This window comes from Dermacentor variabilis, chromosome 2, assembly GCF_050947875.1.
Source record: "Dermacentor variabilis isolate Ectoservices chromosome 2, ASM5094787v1, whole genome shotgun sequence".
Classification (NCBI taxonomy): Eukaryota; Metazoa; Arthropoda; class Arachnida; order Ixodida; family Ixodidae; genus Dermacentor; species Dermacentor variabilis.
In genome coordinates, this window is record NC_134569.1 from 204,053,989 (window position 1) to 204,077,030 (window position 23,042).

At 49.0% G+C, this 23,042-nt stretch overlaps 2 protein-coding genes across 3 annotated transcripts in view; one reads left to right on the forward strand and one right to left on the reverse strand.

Annotated features, from left to right (window-relative positions):
* LOC142573049 (uncharacterized) overlaps positions 1-23,042 on the reverse strand; it is a 114,527-nt gene that overhangs the window by 82,482 nt on the left and 9,003 nt on the right. The window lies entirely within an intron of this gene.
* The window catches only part of LOC142573048 (uncharacterized), a 94,715-nt gene continuing 77,309 nt past the window's right edge, over positions 5,637-23,042 (forward strand). Inside the window, exon 1 of the mRNA XM_075682550.1 lies at positions 5,637-5,733. The gene's annotated coding sequence lies outside the window, so the exon portion shown is untranslated. The remainder of the gene's footprint in view (positions 5,734-23,042) is intronic.

Here is a 23,042-nt window from a genome sequence, read left to right on the forward strand (position 1 = left end):
GCACGACGGCTGCCAGCAGATAGCTTGCCATGGGACGAACTAGAGCGGAAACCGAGCGCCGCCGATAAGAGGGACGTTCACTGAAGGCTCACTCACACTAGGCCGACCCGACACCGAAATCAGTGTCGGTCGGCCTTGTGTGAGTGACCCTCAACTAGCGGCGCTCGAGCGCTGCTCCGCAAGATCCATCGGATCGCGCTGAATCAGCGTCGCGTCTCCTGCAGCCGTCGCTCGCGTAAAGACCAAACAGCACGCACGCTGCCGGCGCGCCTACGGTCTTAAACAAAATTACACCCTTTGGGTCGTATCTTGCCACACAACAAAAATCGTCATCTGTTTTGTCCCCGTTTCCTTCCCTTAACGCTGCGAGCCCAGTACATCCAAGTCATGAACGGCATGCGTGTTATCAGCGTGACAGAGCATTTTCAACAGGAAAGTAACGAGCGCAGCGTTTTCAAGAAAGGAAATGTGGACAAGACAGATGACGATTATTGTTGTGTGGCAAATATACACCCCAAAGGGTGTAAACGTTTTTGACAGTGAGTGTAGACCGTGCGCGTCGAAGCGCGGCGCGAGCCCCGATATCTGCGCGTGACATTTATAGGGATCTAGTTGCCTCGCATTTCCACGCGCCTGGCTCCGCAGCTACAGCGCCGCACAATCAGCTCTCAGTGAGGTAGGTTTCCGTCACGCGAGAACGTGCTTATTTACCCCTTGCGCTGATCTAACGGCTCAAAAAAATACAACAATTGCATTTATCAATATGTAAGCATTTTGAAGCCCTGTCAATAGAGTACGAGACGATATATGTCTGAACGTCTATCAGGGAGCCAAGTGGGCGCGTATGGAGAAAGGAAAAAATTTTCCTTCCTTCATGGGCGCTATTCTCCACACGCATGGCGGTTCCACGGCCGCCATTATCCGCCATGTTGACTCTGTGATTGGCTGTCGAGAAGTCATGTGCCTTGAAATTTGCACGGAGAAACGGAAGTTTTGCAAAATGCAGTTTACCGTTTTCATCAAGATGACGAGACCTGTCGCGGACCTGCAAATTTTCTCGATAAAGACTTTTTTCTGGCCCTTGGCAACCATATTGCGAGTTTAGCGCTTTTAAAAAGAAAGTGAGTGATAGCGTGCAGAAGCTCCTGCAATGCAGCTGCAATTTCGCGAATATTTGGTGGTGGTCCATAATAGCCGCCATGTCAGGTTAAGGAATATCCCGCGAGGAGCGTCACTCGTAAGCATCATTTTGACGTTGCGTGAGTCCCCGCTCGGTCGCCATGGCAGATGTTTTGCACCATAATTTGTGGAGAAACGAGTCGCGCGAATTATGCTGATGAGCGGCCATATGCAATGGCGTTCGAGAGGCATGCGTATCGCCGCATTTTCCCCGTCATTCGGGGCTATGAAAATTTTTTGCGCATAACGCGTGCTCGTAGCATTTGCATTGCTCTCGGGTGGTGTTGGCATTTGTGTTCTGGGCCATCATTTGTTAAAAATAACGCGTTTATTTGTAATAATATTAGTTTAACATGACAGACCTTCTGCATGCGACTTTTTGCACTTTTCACTGCTGTGTATTTGTTGTATAATCGAGGTTAGTCACTTTTCACATCATGAGAGGTTATGACAACGGCGGCTTTTATATTTGTAAAAGAAATGTGCGCAAGGTGGGACCATGAAATTTCTTCACGCGATGCAGGTAAGCAACGAAGTGAACAAGAGGGGGCTGCGCGGGCGCTTGCGTCGCGCAAGCGGATACTTGTTGCACGTTCAACACCATCGGAGATATGCGGCCGCTTCTCAGCCACCCGAGTCGGGCTGAATCACTTGTGTTTCACGAAATAGCCATAACGCAGCCTAGAACGTGCGCTCATCACCAGTTGTAGATCGCGTATTTTGTCTCAATGTAGAAAACAAGCGCGTTGACGCCAGTATACGTTGACGCATTACGTTTCCTGGGACACACGTCCTAGCTAATGAAGCAGACGACAGAAGCGAGAAGCGTTTTCGACGGAATAGTCGTACACTTTGAGTTAGCTCCTTTATTTTTACTGAGGAGGAAAATTATTTCGCTTTATGAAGAATGTTAGGTTCAATGCCTATATTACACTGTCTTGGGCGCTCGTGTGTATCTTCTCTGTGTTCCAAATGTCAGCTGTAGACTAGGCAGCACAACGTTCCTTCCTCTCTTCTTATAATAAACACAAATCGGAATTAAGCATCTTGTGGGGACGCGTGTGTGTTTGTGCGTGGTTCGTCCATCATCATCATCAGCAGCAGCAGCAGCCTATTCTATGTCCACTGCAGGACGAAGGCCTCTTCCTGCGATCTCCAATTACCCCTGTCCTGCGCCAACCGATTCCAACTAGCATCCACAAATTTCCTCATTTTATCGCACCACTGCCCTCCACTTTCTTTTGCACCGCCGTCCACCGTCCACCGCCGTCCTCCACTTTCAACTTTTGCCGTCCTACACCGCGTTTCCCTTCTCTTGGCCCCATTCTGTAACCCTAACTGCGCAACGTTTATCTAACCTGCTCGTTACATGACCTGCTCAGCGCCATGTTTTTTCTCTTAATGTGAACTAGAATATCGGCTATACACGTTTTCTCTCCGATCCAAACCGCTCTCTTTCTGCCTCTCAACTTTATGCCTACCATTCTTCATTCCATCGCTCTTTGTGTGGTTCTTAACTTGGTCTCATGCTTCTTTGTTATTCTCCAAGTCTTTGCTCCATATGTCAGCACCGGTAAAATGCACTGATTATACACCTTTCTTTTCAACGATAATGGTAAGGGGTTCCAGGCAGGAGCTGACAATGTCTGCCGTGTGCGAGACAGCCCATTTTTATTCTTGTATGAATTTCCTTCTCGTGATCAGGGTTCGCTGTGATTAATTGAACTGGGTAAACGTACTCCTTCACAGACTCTAGAGGCTGACTGACGATCCTAAACTCTTACTGCCTTACCCGGCCATTCATCATTATCTTTGTCTTCTGCGTATTAATCTTGAACCTCACTCTTACACTCTCTCTGTTCAGGTCCTCAATTATTTGTTGTAACTCATCTGAAGAAAAATTTACATGAAGAGATCATCAAAACAGAAAATATCACCATTAACGTGTTGAGCAGAGCCCCTACAGTGCCGTATTGTCGTTTGCAAGGGGATGCCGAAAAAAAATGCGGGACTTATCAAGCTTCCTGTAGAGCAAGTAATGTAAATGTACTATGCTCGGCGATTGAAACGCGATACTCAGGCAGTATGGCGGCCGGTGATTTTTGTGCAACCGGTAAGCGACAGGTGAGCCCCATCTGTGTGACGAGGGACTACTTCCGGCAGATGAAAAACTAATGTGACGCCATATCCGTTAAGAACATAAGTGACGCAATTTTCTTCTCAAAGGGGCAAAATTTGTTTAGGTAGCCTGCCATTAAACCTGTATTCGACATGGCCCGCCATTCAAGTTGATGGCCGTTTCGGGCTTTCTGCGTACAAACCGATGCAACAATATGTCAGCCGTACGGGTGTAGAAATCATTTCCCTGCAAAGAACACACTTTCTTTGGAGGCCGGCGAAAGCTTTGGGTGCGACGTGCTGGTCCCATCGTCGGCCGCCAAGCCAGTCAGTCAATGTAGACGCACGAAAACAGCTAAAATAAACAATTTCTGAAGAAACGATGAAGCGGTCTGCGCCACATTCAGACAACCGCTCACAAGCAACACAACCCAACGTGTGAGGGTGTCGTATTGTAACAGGTGAACTTTGCGAGCGCGCCTTTCGGCACACTTCGAGAGCTGCATTACATTGAAAGTGATAGCGGCCCTCTCTTATAGTGGGCACTGAAAAAAATGTCTTTATTGATAATGACACAAAGTAAAATACAGTTGTCTTTTCTTTCCTCGCCACACGTACATAAAGTTGATTAGGAATTGTATTTTTGTTGAGCGAATCAAACTGTCTCGTTTCAATTATACACGGTTTTTTCTTTCCCACTGTTTGTTCCTTCCTCATATAGTCGCGCTTCAATCACTGCTTCCATAACCCGCCTTGCTGATGCCGGTGACAATTTCTTCTCAACCGCTTTTTGCCCGAAGCTTTGCGACCGATTTGGATCTCCTATGAAGGAAGCTTCAGTGTATTAGTAGGGCCACGGGAGGGGAGGGGGGGGAGGTATCTAACACGATTGTCAGCCCCACTGTGGTGTCTGCACTGACCGCAGGTACAAATGACAATTCCGGGCATCAAGAAGAAAGCTGGAACGCCGTTGCAAGCTATGAAGCAAGCAATTTTGGAACACCTTTATCACGTGCACAGAGTCCTGCAACATGTCTACACAGATGATTTGGTAAAACTCAACAGCTCTGCTGCTGCAGTCATCATCCCGGCAGAAGCTGAAGAAATCAAGTTAATAACTTCATGTGCGACCACATCAAAGGGTGCAGAGCTCGCGGTACTCCGTGTTGCACTTCATTTGAATAATCAGGAACCACCGCAACAATAGACAGTTCTTAGTGATTCCAGGGCAGCCATTCAGTGCATACAAAGCCGTATGCGCCACCGGCACAATGAACAACTGGCCTCAGAAATTCGGCGCATATATAATGGCATCCATGACAAGGGACACACATGTTCTTTCAGTCGCTTCCAGGACATTGCAACATCAGCGGGAATGATCCTGCCGACAAAGCCACCCGATCTGCGCATGAAAGTGGTCAATATGTGTTGATTCCGTTTTCGCGAACAGGCGCTCCGACTTACCTGCGATTGATGTCCCGTGAATCTACTTTGCCCTGTGGGACTCAAACGTTTTCGCCATGTGTCATTTGCATTCGTTGTCTGCCGATATACAGATGCATCTACCGCCTGGTTTACTACGACGGGAACAGACCATGCTGTACCGTCTGTAGATAGGCGTGGCATTTAGAAACTCTTATGTATTCCTTATTGGAATGGCAAACAGCGTCACGTGCATCTGTGATCAGACGCTCGCACGCATTATCTGCGTCTGCCTGCGCATAGTGCTGAGGGGTAAGTGTTGTGCAAAGTGCTGAAGTAGTTGGTCAATCGTCCACTATCAGAGCTAAAACCTCTGGGCCAGTGCTCCCAAATAACCTCCGCGCAGAAGGCCTTATTCGCGCTACTAAGATTACTGCGGTCTAAGGGCCTTCATGATAGACTTTAAGGCCGACCCCTACCGCTCTGTAGTATACGCGGTTCGTTTGTTTAGAACGACAGCAAGCTGAGCTAGTTGGTAAGGATTCATTATGCAAAAAAGATCTGAGGCGTCTTATGGTAGAGGCATGGCATATCTATAATGGTGGAAGTGCGTGCGTGAGTCAGCCTTCGATAAGTTTACACAAGGAAGAGATTAAGTGCCTCAACAGTTATCTCTCGCGTAGACCGGCACGTGTACCCGACTGACACGTGTTGATACCATTCCTGATCTTGCGCAGGTGAGTTTTGTGTCTTCTTTCTTTTTTTTTCGCCTCAGTGCTCCCTTCAGTTGATAGTCGGCGTTCGTGTTGTCCACTTCTCTACTCTTGTGTCCTATCTGCGCGCCTGACATCTTTTTCGTTTGTTTGTTTGTTTGTGCTGCTTGCAGCAGCTGCCGCTGCTGCTGCTGGTGTTTGCTTCTTGCTGCTGCCGGCTACCGTTGCCGCTTGCTGCTGGCTACTGCTGCTGCCTGCTGCTGCTTGCTGCACGCCGCCGCCTTCATACGCCGAGTCAGAGGTTTGTTCAGAGCGTGTATACATGGCAGGAGCGTGGCAGAGAGGAAAGTCGACGCGAGAAACTCGTTTGTACCTTTCCCTCACGTCACATGTGCACAGTGCCCTCTGGAGCTCCCTGGGTGCCGCCACATTAACCACTCGACAGCTGCATTTATCCGCAACCCTCCTGAAAAGCATCGCAGAAACTGCAGCGCGTGCCCTTCTACTGACGTGCATGTCCAGAGGGGACGCAGATAGCACTGTAGGGAGGAGGGAGGAGATGAGGCAGAGAATGGGTAAAACCGACGGCAGTCGTGAAACTAGTGAATAACAGCCTTGCCACTTTCGCAATTCCCTCAGAGGGGGAGAGGGCGAGAGGGAAAAAATGACGCGAGAAGGCAAGGAAAAACAGCGGTTGCTGGCAAACTGAAGGTAGGGTACGGTACGTTTCTGCTATTTCTGAAAAATAAACAGATGGTTTGCGAAAATGTTGTTGCGCATGCGCGAAAACGGCTGTCGTGAACGCCCTCTACACGGTTGGATACGAGAAGACGAACAACCAACGCAGCCCTAGGGCGCCTTGAGGCGCTCTTTGGTGGTGCTTTTTTATCGCGCTATTAGAGAGTTTTAAAATAGCGCCCCAATAGTTTGGGGCCCCAAAGAGCTTTGCGGGTGTTAGCGTTGCGGCACGCAGGAGTGAAGAGTTTTAGAATAGAGCTTTGCGTTTGCGGATAGCATCTTGCGCTGACAGCGCCACTATACGGCGTCGAAGAAAAGCTATTAGAAATATTTAAATAATATATACCAATTTATGATAAGAATAGTCATGTTGACTTTACTGTTTTAGCGTTTAATTGCAATTAAGAGGTTATTTTATTAGCAGCAAACAATTAGTTGCGCTTAGTTTTGAGTAACCAACTTTACGTGCCTTCCCCAGCCAAGCTAGGCCGTATTAGGCCTACGAGCCATGAAATCTACAATCGAATTCGTAATCAGCAACGTCTAATGATTCAATCTTCACAACACACGCTAGCTGAGAGAGAGCGATAACCGCAATCACTTCTCCTTGCTTACGAACTTAACGCGTTAAAGGGCCCCTCACCAGGTCTGGCCATTTTGAGCTGACAAGCGCAGAGCATAGATTGCGCGATAATGATCTTGTCTGCAAAGTACTACATCGCTACGCGCCGCCGAAATGTGTGAAATTTCAAACCGAACGCCGTTTTTTCTTCTCCTCGCGGCCGCAGCGCTCCAAGTCGGAGGATGACGTACTCGTGTGCCTGCGCCTACGTGCTGGTGTCCGCAGTGTGCCGTCGTTCGTGGTGACACGTGACTTCGAGAATTATTCAAGACAACATCTCTCATCTGTGCGATCTGTTGCTTGAATTGACGAATTGACGCTTAGAAATGTAATGAAACACACAAACGGAATGTCTGCGTGTTTTTTTGTTTTACTTCGCACCGAAGCAAGAGAGATGTACTTCCGCTTCGTCTGCTTGTTCCCACGGTCGTGCAGTCACGTGCGCAGGTACCGAAACTATGCCATTTTCTACGTAGTTCCAGGCGCCGTGATCATGCTCTGCGATCCGCTTGATCTGCCTCAGTATTAGTGTAATTTTTCCGCACTAAAGCTCAGTGCAAGTTCGGCAACTGTCCTCTCTGCATTCTTTCTGTGTCCTGTCCTCAAAACGCGCCGTTATAGTAATGTTCCGAAAGAATGGTGTGCTCCTATTGTTCCAGTAATGAAGCCATCTGGAGCGGGAACAATTTAATCCAACTAAACCAGTTTGTCAGATGGGAGCGTCATCAGCTACCAACACTGGAGCAAGTTATGGGAAGCTTCCAGGAAGCCGAGGTCTTTTCTAAACTGGACGCCAATTCTACATTTTACCAGATAAAGCTTTCCAATGAGTGTCGAAAGCTCGCCACATTTATTACGCCATAGGGGCGGTACTGCTACCGCAGGTTGCCGTTCGGGATAACATCCGCACCTGAAATTTTTCGAAGGAAGTTCTCGCAGGTCGTGGAAGGCCTAGACGGCGTACTGAATTACGTGGACGATATTCTGGTGTACGGAAAGAACAAAGTGAAATACGACAACCACCTCCGTAACGCGCTCGACCGACTGCAACAAACAGGAGTAACCCTTAACAAGAAAATAAAATATTCCTCTGTTGAGCAGATAGCATTCCTGGGCATTCCTTCGATGCCGATGGTGTGCGCCTAGGTCCTGAGAAAATCAGGGCAATCAAGGAGTTGCCTCGGCCCTGAAACGTCGCTGAGGTTCGTTCCTTATTAGGCACGATGAAACACCTTGCAACGTTTCTTCCTGATGCTGCGTCTACATTTGCGTCTCTACGCAGCCTCTTTAACAAAGACAGTGACTGAACTTGAGGTACTCAATAAGAGGAAGCTTTTGAACAGATCAAGACTACTCTCAGTTCGAAAAGGTGCCTCGTAAGGTACAACCCCAGGTACCCGACAATCGCATCGGCGGGTCCCTTCGCAAGGACTTGGCGCCGTACTACACCAGGATCTGCCACCTGGCGAAAGATGTCCAGCAGCATATGCCTCCAAATCGCTCACAAAACAGAGCAGAGGTATTCACAAATCCAAAACGAAGCGTTGGCCTTGAGCTGGGCAGGAGAACGCTTCGTCGAATTTCTGAGAGGCCTCACGTTTCTGTTTGAGACAGACCACAAGCCTCTCCCTCCGCTACCGGGTCGCGATCCTCTTGATTCCCCTCCGCCAAGAATCCCAACGTTCAGAAGGCGTCTTATGTGATCTTCTTTCACGCTTACAGACGTCCCGGGTAAAACCACCGCTACTGTGGAACTCTTTATCGAGTCAGTAATGAACATGGAACTGTCTATCGGCAAACTGTCTGAAGCTGACGTCTCGGCTCACATGGACGGAGTCGTTCGATATGCGCTCTCAACTAACGAGCAGGCAATGAACTCCAAATGAGTATTGTTGCTCGAAGCTTGCATGCAAGGTTGGCCCGCAAAGGACCAGCTACCGCAAGTTCTCAATCCGTTCTGGACGGATCGTGGCAACATCACGGTTTACAAGCACTTGCTTCTGAAGGACTCCAGACAATTCCACGAACGCTGTGGAAAGAAACGCTTCAAAAAGTCCATGAAGGGCATCAAGACATTGCCTTGATGCCCTCAGTCTGGTGGCCAGGAATTAGCCTAAAAATTTCAACAACCGTAGCGGGCTGCCAAGCTTATGTCGCAGAGCGTACTCAATATTCCGAACCCATGACCCCATCTGAAACAACGGAGCTCCAATAGGAGGAAATCGGTACTGATTTATTCGAGATGAAAGGAGCTGTCTATCTTGTTGTCGATTACCCCTCCAGCTATCCTGAGCTGGCCCTGCTAGATTGATAAACATCGTCAGAGATCCTCATCCACCACCTGAAAAGCATCTTCACCAGGCACGGGATCCCGGAAACAGTAATATCAGACAATGAACCACAGTTCATCTCACTTGCGTTCATTCATTTTGCAAGAAACTACGGCTTCAAGCATGTCACAACTGGCCCTCGTTATCCAAAAGCTAACGGGGAAGCTGAGCGCAGGATAAGGACTCTCAAAAGACCTCTACATTGCCTTGCTGAACGGTAGACCTCACCAGGCCCAACTGCTAACTCATTAGTGCAACGGCTAATGAGTTGCCGCTTAGGCTCACGAGTGCCATGCATGCCACCCACAGTAAAGCCGTGATTAGTAAGCATTTCTTGGAAAAAGCAGCACGAAATATACAAACAAACAAAAGATGCACTTTGACAGACGTCATGCTGCGCGACCTCTTCCCAGTCTATTCGCAGGCAACTAAGTATGACTGAGACACAGAAGCGCCGAGGGCACAGTCCTTCCTCCTTCCTCGACACCAAGATCCCTCTCGTTCCAGACTTCCAGGAGAACCGTACGTAGCAACAGACGCCATCTGTTCCTGCTCCCAAACGGCGAAGAAACCAGTCCTGTACAGGCCGAACAGCGTCAACAAAGCAGCCAGCCAACGGACACGACCGACAACGAGGGCACCATGGCTAAAGAACCGTTCGATCCCCCCTCCCCCCATGAGGCCCTTCCATCAAACGAAACTTCGAGACCAAAGAACGACCTGTTATGGGTGCGTCGTGCGAGTTACCAAAAAACTCGGTATCGACGGCTGATTTGTAAAGTTGTTTCATTTCTTGGCAGGCACACAGCGCTTGTAAAACGTGGAAGTTGTGGCGTCATCCTGATACGCACGTTGCGCGCCTGTGCCACAGACACGCGCTGAGTTAAGCGCTATGTTTTCATTTACTTTACACATTTCTCACAAAAGTCCTGATCATTCTGGCTGTGTATATATTTCACGACGGTGCATTAAAGAGGATCACTCTTGTTCATGATACGACGAGTGTCTGTCAGCATGTCTGGCACCGCCTTGCACGATGGTCGCTGCGCGCGGCCAGTCTTCGAAACCAAGTGTGGTCACTCGGCGACACATCGGCACTTTGTTTCGACGACGTACACACCGCTCTTTGTGGAAGGAGTGCATGTCACTCGCACCAGTCGCATGCTGGCATCAGCAGTCTCCAAATATATGATATCTTTAACGCAATCTTCTTCACTCAGTGCCGAGCCTCGATGAGCCTGGCGAACAGTGGCAGTTTTAGAAAGCAGATACTACCACACACGATCAGTTTCAATGGCACGCTTCGAGACGTCGGAGGTCTACGTCGTGTACGAAAACCGTGAGGGAGTGACGGCGTCTTCAATTATTTTTGTCGCAGTGAAGAACACGCGCGGCTGCCGCGGCAGAGGCCAGGCCGAAGCCTAGAAATGAAACTCGCTTTCTAACTACATGCATTCGCACGCAGAGCGCTGCGGCTTCGTTTGTTGTGAGACAGGTGGCGATCACTATTTTGCAAACCGTCAATTGGTCAAGCGAGCAACTGACCCAGGGCGTGAAGACGCAAAGCCGTGAAGACGCAAAGCCTGGCAAAGTCTGGGCGACTGTACGGAAGAGGTCGCACGTTAAATCGACACTTCTGTGCCCGCCGCAGTAGCTCGATGACTATGACATTGCTTGAGGTCGCGGGTTCAATCTCCACTTGGCAGCCCCATTTTGACGGAAGCGAAATACAGAAACGCACGTGCACTTAGATTTAGGTGCACGTTAAAGGAGAACAATGTGTCAAAATTAGTCCACAGTCCGGATCATGGTTTTCGCACGTGCAGCCACATAATTCAATTAAAATTTACTACTCCTGCTACGATGTGACGTGCCATGTGCTATGCCAATGAATACGCTCAACCCTCATGAAGTATGGCGCACAACAACGCCTCAAGCAAACACTTCCCCCTGTGTGTTCTGTGTACTACGCAGACAAACAGCAGCCATGTACGTAGGGTAACGTTTACCATCAACTCACCACTCTCCTATTGGACTAAACGCTGAGGAAATTATACATTTGCCGTCAAAGTGACCACTAAAATTATCGTCAGTCAAATCACACAGCATAGAAAGCTTCGCTTAATAATTTCCCACAGTGCGTGGGATTCGCATATTTTTATCCCCTTACTCCTCCCCCCCCCCCGTGCAGGGTAGCCAACCGGAACTACCTCTGGTTAACCTGCCTGCCTTTTTATGCATACTTTCTGTCATCTTTCTAACGCGTTTTCAGAGAAGTTTTCAACGCTTTTGGCTCATGTATGTAGACGAAACAAAATAGAGCGAAGAGTTCCACTTATAAGATAAGAAGGAACAAAGGCGAGAGAATCCACCACTTTGGAACAAATGCCGCCCTGCTGGACTCCCAAACCGGTTGCCATCATCATCACCATCATCAGCCTATTTACGTCCACTACAGAACGAAGGCCTCTCTCGGCGATCTCCAATTACGTTAGCTGTGTCTTGCGCCAGCTGACTCCATGTATGTTATGCCGATGTTTCCAATATGTTCACTATGGCAATTACGAAGTTAACAACATCCTCTGCAGCAGCTAACGTTTTCTCAAGCATCTGGAGGCCTACATCGGGTGGTACGCTTGTTACATCAGGCACGAAAAGATTTTCAATGCAAACAGATTCCAAATCAGAAGGATGAATGCGCGTCATCGGATTATGGCTTACCATGAGAGCCCCGCGAACGTAATTTCTATTGAGCAGCACAAATATCGGTCTGGACGCAAAAGTTGACATTAACGGGGAATTAACGAAGAGACGACATTGCGTCTCGACACTACAAGTTTCTGTAGGCCTAATTAGAGGAAAACAATATGGAGCGACAGTAGAAAAGAAAGCTGCATACATTTACTGTGTAGTCCATACACATTTTGTTAGCGAGGCTTAGTCACTGGACTTTCTTGACATTGATGGTCATGTGCTCGTCACTGAGGACAATGCCGTTATAGTGGACTTCACCGTTTAAGGCCTTGAAAAGGCAAGAGCGTGCCCAGTGATGTGCATCCGGGATGGCTGTCGACGCTATCATAAACGTAAAGTGACGCAAACGAATCATGCACGACAAGAACGCATGACAAAGATATGAATTCACGGCGCAGCGTTGAGCAGCAAGGTGTGTACAGTTTTACAGCGAAGCTGTATACCTCTACCGTCCAAGGAAATTTCCGTGTCGTTGTAAGCAAAAAACTGCGGATACGTAGGCCCATACCGAAGTTAGTGCGATGCCTGGCGAACCCGCGGTGGAGGTGAAGCAAGCGTTAAGCACTCCCCATTCGTGGGCCGATCCCGAAGAAGGTGCAATGCCGGACCTACGTGGGCCGATCCCGAAGATAGTGCAATGTAGGGCCGACTCGCGGCGGAGGAGCAGTTCGCCATCAAGGGGGCCCACATACACGGCTTCGCTGGTCATCGTTCTTCACAAAGTGGGAGGGCGTTGAGTTTTTTTTTTTTTCAGTAGCCGAAAGATTTGAAACGAACGTCACCCTTGGGCACCAAGCAACAAATCTGTCAAAGAAGCCAGAACAATTTGCTTCGGAGCCTTAGGCTTGTTTGTTTGGATGGTGTCGAGTCCGTCAAACGCGATTATTGGCTTGCGTGATTACCAGCACCGCTGGGCGCTAGGCATGCCAAGCGGATGCATTGTAGTATACTATGAAATTGAGGGCCTTGGAACGCACTGGGCGTGCGCTTGCGCCTCCCCTCCCTCCCCCAGCTATGACCTGGCACAAAAAGAACCGGCCGTCATGCGGGCCGATTATCGCGTTTGAATCGCTGAGCGCCGCACATGGCAACAGCGTGGAGAACGGCGACTACTCAGCGCTCCAGACCACTGACAAACACTACATTCGCGCTCATCCCGCAGCGTGCGCATGCATGCCCGTAGCACTTAGTGCGCTAAGGACTTCGCCTACTCTCACAGTACAGTGACTTTGCCCGTTGAGCAAACTCCAGCGTGCTCTCCATGTAAAGCACGTGGTTTTACTCCCGCTGCAGAGCCACTGCTTCAATACGGGAAGGAACACTTTCGCCAGAGCAAGGCGAAGCTCGGCCGCCTTCAACGTCATGTGCAGGACCGTTTCCAGCGAGAAAGGCCGCCGGTAGGGAAGCGAGCGGCCCGTCGACACTGATAAGCCTGACCTCGACGCTATCTGCTTGGATATTGCAAGTGAAACAGCCTTCACCGGACTTGTAGAGCTATCGCTCGTTATGCAAAACAGCGTGTTTCGAGCGCTCCTCTTTAATACAAGACTCGCAGAGGAAGCACTGCTTTTTACCGACCATATGGCCTGCGGTTCCCAAATACATCTTAGCTGTGTTTTTGGGAAGCAGACGCTTTTTCGTTAGCATCGCTGTCTCCTTTTTCTTTTTTTTTTTTTGCTTCTCCGCCTTGGCGAAGACGGCACGTTGACTGTTTGGACAATAGCTAATGCATTAGAGGACCAGGAAACCATATCTTTCTTAAAAGGACGAGATACAGAAACAGTACATCACATCTACCGCGCTGTAACAAAGATTTATCGGTACGCCTAAATGAAAATTACTTGGGCAGTATTTTTTCTAGCTGAGTAGGAAACTCGTAGAGTGGTAGAGCGCGTTGCAATTGCTTACCCATACTATGCCGTTGCATATATTAAGCGTGGTAACGTAACGCGGGCAACAAGAAAACGTAGGTACAGTCTTTTGTACAAGCCAAATTCACAGCGCTTTTCGTTCATAAAGAGTTGTTTTCTGTTGCCCGCCCGCGTTCACTAATAACATGTCCAACATGTTTCCCCACTGACTGGTCCATGCTCTTAGGAAAAGTTTTAGCTTAAGAACTTCAGCAAGACGGAATACTGGGCAAGTTGGTATGCGTTCATTATTGCTAGTGCGTGAGCCAGCCGTCTTTACCGCTTGCAAGCAATGACCTTACTATTCTTGACTCTCGCTTCTCTGTGAGATAGATAATGTAGTTCAACCATCAGAAAGCGTCTTATGTGATCTTCTTCCACGCTTACAGACGTCCCGGGTAAAACCACCGCTACTGTGGAACTCTTTATCGGGTCAGAGTAATGAACATGGAACTGTCTATCGGCAAACTGTCTGAACCTGACGTCTCGGCTCACATGGACGGAGTCGTTCGATATGCGCTCTCAACTAACGAGCAGGCAACGAACTCCAAATGAGTATTGTTGCTCGAAGCTTGCATGCAAGGTTGGCTCGCAAAGGACCAGCTACCGCAAGTTCTCAATCCGTTCTGGGCGGATCGTGGCAACATCACGGTTTACAAGCAGTTGCTTCTGAACGACTCCAGACAATTCCACGAACGCTGTGGAAAGAAAAGCTTCAAAAAGTCCATGAAGGGCATCAAGACATTGCCTTGATGCCCTCCGTCTGGTGGCCAGGAATTAGCCTAAAAATTTCAACAACCGTAGCGAGCTGCCAAGCTTATGTCGCAGAGCGTACTCAATATTCCGAACCCATGACCCCATCTGAAACAACGGAGCTCCAATAGGAGAAAATCGGTACTGATTTATTCGAGATGAAAGGAGCTGTCTATCTTGTTGTCGATTACCCCTCCAGCTATCCTGAGCTGGCCCTGCTAGATTGATAAACATCGTCAGAGATCGTCATCCACCACCTGAAAAGCATCTTCACCAGGCACGGGATCCCGGAAACAGTAATATCAGACAATGAACCACAGTTCATCTCACTTGCGTTCATTCATTTTGCAAGAAACTACGGCTTCAAGCATGTCACAACTGGCCCTCGTTATCCACAAGCTAATGGGGAAGCTGAGCGCAGGATAAGGACTCTCAAAAGACTACTGAAGAAAGTGCAGGACCCCTACATTTCCTTGCTGAACGGTAGACCTCACCAGGCCCAACTGCTAACTCATTAGTGCAACGGCTAATGAGTCACCGCTTAGGCTCACGAGTGCCATGCATGCCACCCACAGTAAAGCCGTGATTAGCAAGCATTTCTTGGAAAAAGCAGCACGAAATATACAAACAAACAAAAGATGCACTTTGACAGACGTCATGCTGCGCGACCTCTTCCCAGTCTATTCGCAGGCAACTAAGTATGACTGAGACACAGAAGCGCCGAGGGCACAGTCCTTCCTCCTTCCTCGACACCAAGATCCCTCTCGTTCCAGACTTCCAGGAGAACCGTACGTAGCAACAGACGCCATCTGTTCCTGCTCCCAAACGGCGAAGAAACCAGTCCCGTACAGGCCGAACAGCGTCAACAAAGCAGCCAGCCAACGGACACGACCGACAACAAGGGCACCATGGCTAAAGAACCGTTCGATCCCCCCCTCCCCCCATGAGGCCCTTCCATCAAACGAAACTTCGAGACCAAAGAACGACCTGTTATGGGTGCGTCGTGCGAGCTACCAAAAAACTCGGTATCGACGGCTGATTTGTAAAGTTGTTTCATTTCTTGGCAAGCACACAGCTCTTGTAAAACGTGGAAGTTGTGGCGTCATCCTGATACGCACGGTGCGCGCCTGTGCCACAGACACGCGCTGAGTTAAGCGCTATGTTTTCATTTACTTTACACATTTCTCACAAAAGTCCTGATCATTCTGGCTGTGTATATATTTCACGACGGTGCATTAAATAGGATCACTCTCGTTCATGATACGACGAGTGTCTGTCAGCATGTCTGGCACCGCCTTGCACGATGGTCGCTGCGCGCGCCCAGTCTGCGAAACCAAGTGTGGTCACTCGGCGACACATCGGCACTGTGTTTCGACGACGTACACACCGCTCTTTGTGGAAGGAGTGCATGTCACTCGCACCAGTCGCATGCTGGCATCAGCAGTCTCCAAATATATGATATCTTTAACGCAATCTTCTTCATTCAGTGCCGAGCCTCGATGAGCCTGGCGAACAGTGGCAGTTTTAGAAAGCAGATACTACCACACACGATCAGTTTCAATGGCACGCTTCGAGACGTCGGAGGTCTACGTCGTGTACGAAAACCGTGAGGGAGTGACGGCGTCTTCAATTATTTTTGTCGCAGTGAAGAACACGCGCGGCTGCCGCGGCAGAGGCCAGGCCGAAGCCTAGAAATGAAACTCGCTTTCTAACTACATGCATTCGCACGCAGAGCGCTGCGGCTTCGTTTGTTGTGAGACAGGTGGCGATCACTATTTTGCAAACCGTCAATTGGTCAAGCGAGCAACTGACCCAGGGCGTGAAGACGCAAAGCCGTGAAGACGCAAAGCCTGGCAAAGTCTGGGCGACTGTACGGAAGAGGTCGCACGTTAAATCGACACTTCTGTGCCCACCGCAGTAGCTCGATGACTATGACATTGCTTGAGGTCGCGGGTTCAATCTCCACTTGGCAGCCCCATTTTGACGGAAGCGAAATACAGAAACGCACGTGCACTTAGATTTAGGTGCACGTTAAAGGAGAACAATGTGTCAAAATTAGTCCACAGTCCGGATCATGGTTTTCGCACGTGCAGCCCCATAATTCAATTAAAATTTACTACTCCTGCTACGATGTGACGTGCCATGTGCTATGCCAATGAATACGCTCAACCCTCATGAAGTATGGCGCACAACAACGCCTCAAGCAAACACTTCCCCCTGTGTGTTCTGTGTACTACGCAGACAAACAGCAGCCATGTACGTAGGGTAACGTTTACCATCAACTCACCACTCTCCTATTGGACTAAACGCTGAGGCAATTATACATTTGCCGTCAAAGTGACCATTAAATTATCGTCAGTCAAATCACACAGCATAGAAAGCTTCGCTTAATCATTTCCCACAGTGCGTGGGATTCGCATATTTTTATCCCCTTACTCCTCCCCCCCCCCCGTGCAGGGTAGGCAACCGGAACTACCTGTGGTTAACCTGCCTGCCTTTTTATGCATACTTTCTGTCTTCTTTCTAACGCGTTTTCAGAGAAGTTTTCAACGCTTTTGGCTCATGTATGTAGACGAAACAAAATAGAGCGAAGAGTTCCACTTATAAGATAAGAAGGAACAAAGGCGAGAGAATCCACCACTTTGCAACAAATGCCGCCCTGCTGGACTACCAAACCGCTTGCCATCATCATCACCATCATCAGCCTATTTACGTCCACTACAGAACGAAGGCCTCTCTCAGCGATCTCCGATTACGTTAGCTGTGTCTTGCGCCAGCTGACTCCATGTATGCTATGCCGATATTTCCAATATGTTCACTATGGCAATTACGAAGTTAACAACATCCTCTGCAGCAGCTAACGTTTTCTCAAGCATCTGGAGGCCTACATCGGGTGGTACGCTTGTTACATCAGGCACGAAAAGATTTTCAATGCAAACAGATTCCAAATCAGAAGGATGAATGCACGTCATCGGATTATGGCTTACCATGAGAGCCCCGCGAACGTAATTTCTATTGAGCAGCACAAATATCGGTCTGGACGCAAAAGTTGACATTAACGGGGAATTAACGAAGAGACGACATTGCGTCTCGACACTACAAGTTTCTGTAGGCCTAATTAGAGGAAAACAATATGGAGCGACAGTAGAAAAGAAAGCTGCATACATTTACTGTGTAGTCCATACACATTTTGTTAGCGAGGCTTAGTCACTGGACTTTCTTGACATTGATGGTCATGTGCTCGTCACTGAGGACAATGCCGTTATAGTGGACTTCACCGTTTAAGGCCTTGAAAAGGCAAGAGCGTGCCCAGTGATGTGCATCCGGGATGGCTGTCGACGCTATCATAAACGTAAAGTGACGCAAACGAATCATGCACGACAAGAACGCATGACAAAGATATGAATTCACGGCGCAGCGTTGAGCAGCAAGGTGTGTACAGTTTTACAGCGAAGCTGTATACCTCTACCGTCCAAGGAAATTTCCGTGTCGTTGTAAGCAAAAAACTGCGAATACGTAGGCCCATACCGAAGTTAGTGCGATGCCTGGCGAACCCGCGGTGGAGGTGAAGCAAGCGTTAAGCACTCCCCATTCGTGGGCCGATCCCGAAGAAGGTGCAATGCCGGACCTACGTGGGCCGATCCCGAAGATAGTGCAATGTAGGGCCGACTCGCGGCGGAGGAGCAGTTCGCCATCAAGGGGGCCCACATACACGGCTTCGCTGGTCATCGTTCTTCACAAAGTGGGAGGGCGTTGAGTTTTTTTTTTTTTTCAGTAGCCGAAAGATTTGAAACGAACGTCACCCTTGGGCACCAAGCAACAAATCTGTCAAAGAAGCCAGAACAATTTGCTTCGGAGCCTTAGGCTTGTTTGTTTGGATGGTGTCGAGTCCGTCAAACGCGATTATTGGCTTGCGTGATTACCAGCACCGCTGGGCGCTAGGCATGCCAAGCGGATGCATTGTAGTATACTATGAAATTGAGGGCCTTGGAACGCACTGGGCGTGCGCTTGCGCCTCCCCTCCCTCCCCCAGCTATGACCTGGCACAAAAAGAACCGGCCGTCATGCGGGCCGATTATCGCGTTTGAATCGCTGAGCGCCGCACATGGCAACAGCGTGGAGAACGGCGACTACTCAGCGCTCCAGACCACTGACAAACACTACATTCGCGCTCATCCCGCAGCGTGCGCATGCATGCCCGTAGCACTTAGTGCGCTAAGGACTTCGCCTACTCTCACAGTACAGTGACTTTGCCCGTTGAGCAAACTCCAGCGTGCTCTCCATGTAAAGCACGTGGTTTTACTCCCGCTGCAGAGCCACTGCTTCAATACGGGAAGGAACACTTTCGCCAGAGCAAGGCGAAGCTCGGCCGCCTTCAACGTCATGTGCAGGACCGTTTCCAGCGAGAAAGGCCGCCGGTAGGGAAGCGAGCGGCCCGTCGACACTGATAAGCCTGACCTCGACGCTATCTGCTTGGATATTGCAAGTGAAACAGCCTTCACCGGACTTGTAGAGCTATCGCTCGTTATGCAAAACAGCGTGTTTCGAGCGCTCCTCTTTAATACAAGACTCGCAGAGGAAGCACTGCTTTTTACCGACCATATGGCCTGCGGTTCCCAAATACATCTTAGCTGTGTTTTTGGGAAGCAGACGCTTTTTCGTTAGCATCGCTGTCTCCTTTTTCTTTTTTTTTTTTGCTTCTCCGCCTTGGCGAAGACGGCACGTTGACTGTTTGGACAATAGCTAATGCATTAGAGGACCAGGAAACCATATCTTTCTTAAAAGGACGAGATACAGAAACAGTACATCACATCTACCGCGCTGTAACAAAGATTTATCGGTACGCCTAAATGAAAATTACTTGGGCAGTATTTTTTCTAGCTGAGTAGGAAACTCGTAGAGTGGTAGAGCGCGTTGCAATTGCTTACCCATACTATGCCGTTGCATATATTAAGCGTGGTAACGTAACGCGGGCAACAAGAAAACGTAGGTACAGTCTTTTGTACAAGCCAAATTCACAGCGCTTTTCGTTCATAAAGAGTTGTTTTCTGTTGCCCGCCCGCGTTCACTAATAACATGTCCAACATGTTTCCCCACTGACTGGTCCATGCTCTTAGGAAAAGTTTTAGCTTAAGAACTTCAGCAAGACGGAATACTGGGCAAGTTGGTATGCGTTCATTATTGCTAGTGCGTGAGCCAGCCGTCTTTACCGCTTGCAAGCAATGACCTTACTATTCTTGACTCTCGCTTCTCTGTGAGATAGATAATGTAGTTCAACCATCAGAAAGCGTCTTATGTGATCTTCTTCCACGCTTACAGACGTCCCGGGTAAAACCACCGCTACTGTGGAACTCTTTATCGGGTCAGAGTAATGAACATGGAACTGTCTATCGGCAAACTGTCTGAACCTGACGTCTCGGCTCACATGGACGGAGTCGTTCGATATGCGCTCTCAACTAACGAGCAGGCAACGAACTCCAAATGAGTATTGTTGCTCGAAGCTTGCATGCAAGGTTGGCTCGCAAAGGACCAGCTACCGCAAGTTCTCAATCCGTTCTGGGCGGATCGTGGCAACATCACGGTTTACAAGCAGTTGCTTCTGAACGACTCCAGACAATTCCACGAACGCTGTGGAAAGAAAAGCTTCAAAAAGTCCATGAAGGGCATCAAGACATTGCCTTGATGCCCTCCGTCTGGTGGCCAGGAATTAGCCTAAAAATTTCAACAACCGTAGCGAGCTGCCAAGCTTATGTCGCAGAGCGTACTCAATATTCCGAACCCATGACCCCATCTGAAACAACGGAGCTCCAATAGGAGAAAATCGGTACTGATTTATTCGAGATGAAAGGAGCTGTCTATCTTGTTGTCGATTACCCCTCCAGCTATCCTGAGCTGGCCCTGCTAGATTGATAAACATCGTCAGAGATCGTCATCCACCACCTGAAAAGCATCTTCACCAGGCACGGGATCCCGGAAACATTAATATCAGACTATGAACCACAGTTCATCTCACTTGCGTTCATTCATTTTGCAAGAAACTACGGCTTCAAGCATGTCACAACTGGCCCTCGTTATCCACAAGCTAATGGGGAAGCTGAGCGCAGGATAAGGACTCTCAAAAGACTACTGAAGAAAGTGCAGGACCCCTACATTTCCTTGCTGAACGGTAGACCTCACCAGGCCCAACTGCTAACTCATTAGTGCAACGGCTAATGAGTCACCGCTTAGGCTCACGAGTGCCATGCATGCCACCCACAGTAAAGCCGTGATTAGCAAGCATTTCTTGGAAAAAGCAGCACGAAATATACAAACAAACAAAAGATGCACTTTGACAGACGTCATGCTGCGCGACCTCTTCCCAGTCTATTCGCAGGCAACTAAGTATGACTGAGACACAGAAGCGCCGAGGGCACAGTCCTTCCTCCTTCCTCGACACCAAGATCCCTCTCGTTCCAGACTTCCAGGAGAACCGTACGTAGCAACAGACGCCATCTGTTCCTGCTCCCAAACGGCGAAGAAACCAGTCCCGTACAGGCCGAACAGCGTCAACAAAGCAGCCAGCCAACGGACACGACCGACAACAAGGGCACCATGGCTAAAGAACCGTTCGATCCCCCCCTCCCCCCATGAGGCCCTTCCATCAAACGAAACTTCGAGACCAAAGAACGACCTGTTATGGGTGCGTCGTGTGAGCTACCAAAAAACTCGGTATCGACGGCTGATTTGTAAAGTTGTTTCATTTCTTGGCAAGCACACAGCTCTTGTAAAACGTGGAAGTTGTGGCGTCATCCTGATACGCACGGTGCGCGCCTGTGCCACAGACACGCGCTGAGTTAAGCGCTATGTTTTCATTTACTTTACACATTTCTCACAAAAGTCCTGATCATTCTGGCTGTGTATATATTTCACGACGGTGCATTAAATAGGATCACTCTCGTTCATGATACGACGAGTGTCTGTCAGCATGTCTGGCACCGCCTTGCACGATGGTCGCTGCGCGCGCCCAGTCTGCGAAACCAAGTGTGGTCACTCGGCGACACATCGGCACTGTGTTTCGACGACGTACACACCGCTCTTTGTGGAAGGAGTGCATGTCACTCGCACCAGTCGCATGCTGGCATCAGCAGTCTCCAAATATATGATATCTTTAACGCAATCTTCTTCATTCAGTGCCGAGCCTCGATGAGCCTGGCGAACAGTGGCAGTTTTAGAAAGCAGATACTACCACACACGATCAGTTTCAATGGTACGCTTCGAGAAGTCGAAGGTCTACGTCGTGTACGAAAACGGTGAGGTAGTGACGGCGTCTTCAATTATTTTTGTCGCAGTGAAGAACACGCGCAGCTGCCGCGGCAGAGTCCAGTCAGAAGCCTAGAAATGAAACTCGCTTTCTAACCACACACATTCGTACGCAGACTGCTGCGGCTTCGTTTGTTGTGAGACAGGTGGCGATCACTATCTTGTAAACCGTCAATTGGTCAAGCGGACAACTGACCCAGGGCGTGAAGACGCAAAGCCGTGAAGATGCAAAGCCAGGCAAAGTCTGGGCGACTGTACGGAAGAGGTCGCACGTTAAATCGACACTTCTGTGCCCGCCGCAGTAGCTCGATGACTATGACATTGCTTGAGGTCGCGGGTTCAATCTCCACTTGGCAGCCCCATTTTGACGGAAGCGAAATACAGAAACGCACGTGCACTTAGATTTAGGTGCACGTTAAAGGAGAACAATGTGTCAAAATTAGTCCCCAGTCCGGATCATGGTTTTCGCACGTGCAGCCCCATAATTCAATTAAAATTTACTACTCCTGCTACGATGTGACGTGCCATGTGCTATGCCAATGAATACGCTCAACCCTCATGAAGTATGGCGCACAACAACGCCTCAAGCAAACACTTCCCCGTGTGTGTTCTGTGTACTACGCAGACAAACAGCAGCCATGTACGTAGGGTAACGTTTACCATCAACTCACCACTCTCCTATTGGACTAAACGCTGAGGCAATTATACATTTGCCGTCAAAGTGACCATTAAATTATCGTCAGTCAAATCACACAGCATAGAAAGCTTCGCTTAATCATTTCCCACAGTGCGTGGGATTCGCATATTTTTATCCCCTTACTCCTCCCCCCCCCCCCGTGCAGGGTAGGCAACCGGAACTACCTGTGGTTAACCTGCCTGCCTTTTTATGCATACTTTCTGTCTTCTTTCTAACGCGTTTTCAGAGAAGTTTTCAACGCTTTTGGCTCATGTATGTAGACGAAACAAAATAGAGCGAAGAGTTCCACTTATAAGATAAGAAGGAACAAAGGCGAGAGAATCCACCACTTTGCAACAAATGCCGCCCTGCTGGACTACCAAACCGCTTGCCATCATCATCACCATCATCAGCCTATTTACGTCCACTACAGAACGAAGGCCTCTCTCAGCGATCTCCGATTACGTTAGCTGTGTCTTGCGCCAGCTGACTCCATGTATGCTATGCCGATATTTCCAATATGTTCAC